Source organism: Gossypium hirsutum, chromosome A05 (assembly GCF_007990345.1).
Source record: "Gossypium hirsutum isolate 1008001.06 chromosome A05, Gossypium_hirsutum_v2.1, whole genome shotgun sequence".
In the NCBI taxonomy this organism is placed as follows: Eukaryota; Viridiplantae; Streptophyta; class Magnoliopsida; order Malvales; family Malvaceae; genus Gossypium; species Gossypium hirsutum.
Window position 1 is genome coordinate 90,231,475 of NC_053428.1, and position 3,774 is coordinate 90,235,248.

Sequence of the window (3,774 nt, forward strand, 5' to 3'; positions counted from 1 at the left end):
AGTGGTCTGGGCTCTAGAAGTAGTGTTCTGTTGGTTCTTGTTCTTATTCGAGAACCCCACCAAGGCATTCGGGTAGTGAGTTCGTTAGATTTCTTAGATGAGGACTAATGCGATTTCCCCATCTATCTTTTTCTTGAGTCACGCAACTTAATAGATGCTTTTCTTCTCTCTTTAACCAACTCTTCCACTTTACATGCTCTTTCAATGAGTACCACAAATTCCCTTAACTCTAAGATGCCGACAAATACTCGAATATCCTTATTTAGACTATCCTCAAACCTCTTACACATAGTGGCTTCTATAGATACGCACTCCCGTGCATACTTGCTGAGTTTCACAAACTCACGTTCATATTTCGCCACTATCTTACTGACTTGCTTCAACTCTAGAACTTTCTTCCTTTTCTGGTCTATAAAACTCTGGCTAATGTACTTCTTTTAGAACTCTTCTTGAAAGAAGTCCCAAGTTACTCTCTCTCTCGGTACAACTGACATGAGAGTATTCCACCATTGGTAGGCTAAGTCTCGTAGGAGTGACACTGCACACTTCACGTACTCCTCATGCGTGCACGACAGTTCATCAAATACCCTGATGGTATTCTTCAACAAAAACTCTGCTCTCTTCGGGTTGTCATCTATGTTAGCCTAAAATTCCTCTCGAAATATTTATAAGGCCTTCTTGCGGAAATTCTTGGTTGTAAAAAAAAACAACCATTTGCACACGCCGTGCCTTGAACCCAGGCACCTCCCATGCCTTTCCTAGCGTGCTTAGCCACTGGGCCAGGCGTTCCTTCATGCTAAAACTCAGCCTAATTTATTAATAAGGCCTACTACCCAGATTTCCTTAAGAGGCCAAATTTAAGAATTTTGTGGGCCGAACCCTGGACTTTTCCCCACATTATAAGCCCTTCGTTACTTATTTAAGTACCAATAATAATAATTTTATAAATATATCTAATAATAAAAATTTCAAATAATACAGTAAATAAAAAATTTTGTAAAAATTTTTCAAACATACATACAGTATATATATATTTTTTCTAATAGTAATAATTTTTTCCCATAATACTAATAAAATTTAAAATATCCGTAATAATAAATACAGTAAAAATTTTCTAGTAGTAATTCAAATTTTTTTTCCTTAAACGATAATATTTAAAACTTCTTAATTATTCAGGTTTTCTTCTATCAGTATCCCAGACTTAAGGCCCAATTCTTTCTAGGCCCAATTTTTGGGGCGTTACATTTACCCCATGCTTAACGCATTTTATAGATGATTTTCCATTAGAATTGGTGAATTCGATGCTTCTAATGCTTTAATTTCATGTTTTATACTTAGGAGAGCATAGGAGAGCAAAAGGAACGAGAAACGGGCCAAAAATAGAGAAAATGGGCCAAAGTACGAAATCAACACGGCTGGACCTCCTAACACGGGCAGACCACATGGCCGTGTCAATTTGGCAAGCTCGAGCACGGCTTGAAGTAATCGCACACGGGCGTGTCCCTGCTGAGCCCAAGTTAAGTCCAATTCAGGAAAAGCTAATTTTGAGGGCTCTTAGGCATTCCAAAGCCTATAAATACACCTTAGAGGAGGAAGAAGAGAGGCACACAGAATAGGGAGTAAGAATTACTCCAAGGAAGCCGATCCATCTCAGAAGCCGATCCATCTCAGAAGCCGGATTCATCATCAAGACTGAAGATCTCTCCTCAATTTCCCTTTTAGGAATTTTGGGATTTCTTTATGTTTTGTATTCTTTATTATTCTGAGAGGTTTTCTTATTTAGTTATGAACTAAAACGCCTAAATATCTAAGGGGAAGGAAACCTAGGACAAATCTTGTTATTATTTTTTTGAATTGTATGATAAATATTTAACTTGTTCTTAATTATGTGCTCTTAATTATTGTTTTGATATCCAGGATACTGATTAAAGATAAGCTCTTATTCAGAGGAGAAATAAACCCTGTTTAAGAGTACATTTGTCATAATTAAGCGAGTTGATTGCGCGCCTAGACATAGGGTGACAAGATTTTGCTGGATTAGGGTGAAACCTAATAAGGGGATCCATAGATCGAGTTAATGCAACCTAGAGTGTTAATTAGAGTAAGGTCTCAATTATTCAATCTAGGGATTAGACGTTATTAGTCTTGAATAAGGATAATGACATAACTTAGGGATCTCTACGGAACAATTTAAATGAATAAATCGTCCGATTCAGAGCTAAAATAACAATTACAGTCTAGGTGGATTTTTCGTTAGGTATTGTCTTAATTCAATCGATTTTCCCCAAAGCAATTCCCCAATTCTATTCTCTATGAGTTCTTAGTTTAGATAATTAGTTAGTTAAAACAAACCCTCTTTATTCTTAGGCTAGATAATAAAAAGATAGTCATTACTAGTGCTTTTAGTTCCTTTGGGTTCGACAATCCGGTCTTGCTAAAACTATACTACTATTCGATAGGTACACTTGCCTATATCGCGATAATAGTTAGTTTCACGAACGATTAATTATAAATATTTAAAACCTATCACGAAACCACGCAATAAAGTTTTTGGCGCCATTGCTAGGGTACTAAGATGTTAGGAACGCTCAATTTTTATTACTTGAGCCATTTATTTTTCTTGCAATTTAATTTAATTTAATTTTTATTTTTATTTATTAATTTACTTTTTCTTTCTCTTGGCAGGTTTTTATAGTTTATGACTAGAAGAAACTCGTCAGGACCACTAATTTTTGACGAAGAAATCGATCACATAGTTTGCAGAAACCAAAGAGAAATAAGGTGAAGCTTAAGATACATAAAGAACGAGTAAGAGGACGATACTCAACCCCCAACTGAAGAAATGGCTGAAAACCAAGACAGTCAGCTACCTCATGTAATTGCGGTTAATCAAAATCCTACTCCACACACTATGTATGATTATGCTAAACCTTCTTTAACAGGAATTGAATCAAGCATAGTTAGACCTGCTGTAGCTGTAAATATGTTTGAACTGAAACCTAACACAATTCAAATGATACAACAGTTTGTTCAGTTTGATAGTTTGCAGGATGAAGATCCCAACGCTCACTTAGCAAACTTTTTGGAACTATACAATACATTTAAAATCAATGGCATTTCTGATTATGCCATACGTCTTCGGTTGTTTCCCTTTTCACTGAGGAACAAGGCTAAATAGTGGTTGAACTCGTTACCATGAGGGTCAATCACTACTTGGGAACAAATGACCAAAAAATTTCTATTAAAATATTTCCTGCCTGCTAAAACGGATAAATTACGTAATGATATCTCTTCGTTTGTGCAGACGGACTTAGAAACTCTTTACGATGCATGGGAGAGATATAAGGACTTATTGAGAAGGTGCCCTCACTATGGGTTACCACTTTGACCACAGGTTCAAACGTTCCATAATGGCCTGATCCTTTGACTCGACAAATGGTTAATGCAACTACTAGCGGAACCATCAATAATAAAGCACCTAAAGATGCCTATGAGTTTATAGAAGAGATGTCACTGAATAACTATCAGTGGCAAGTCATGAGGACTAAACCAACTAAAACAGTAGGCATTTATAACATTGATTTGGCTACTATGCTGTCAAACCAGGTAGAACTTCTAAATAAAAAGATTGATGGTTTACTTGGTTCTACTCAGGTACATCCAGTAATGAGGTGCGAGATGAATGGAGGAGGAGCATGCACAAAGTATGAACCCTTCAACCCTAGCATCGAGGAGGAACAAGTCCAATATATGGGTAACAATAACTCTCGATCC

At 36.5% G+C, this 3,774-nt stretch overlaps 1 non-coding gene across 1 annotated transcript; it reads right to left on the reverse strand.

Moving 5' to 3' along the window:
• Positions 1-3,271: 3,271 nt before the first annotated feature.
• Positions 3,272-3,378, reverse strand: LOC121230068 (small nucleolar RNA R71). Its single transcript, XR_005928020.1, has one exon. It is a non-coding gene; the product is annotated as a small nucleolar RNA R71 (small nucleolar RNA).
• Between the last annotated feature and the right edge of the window lie 396 nt (positions 3,379-3,774).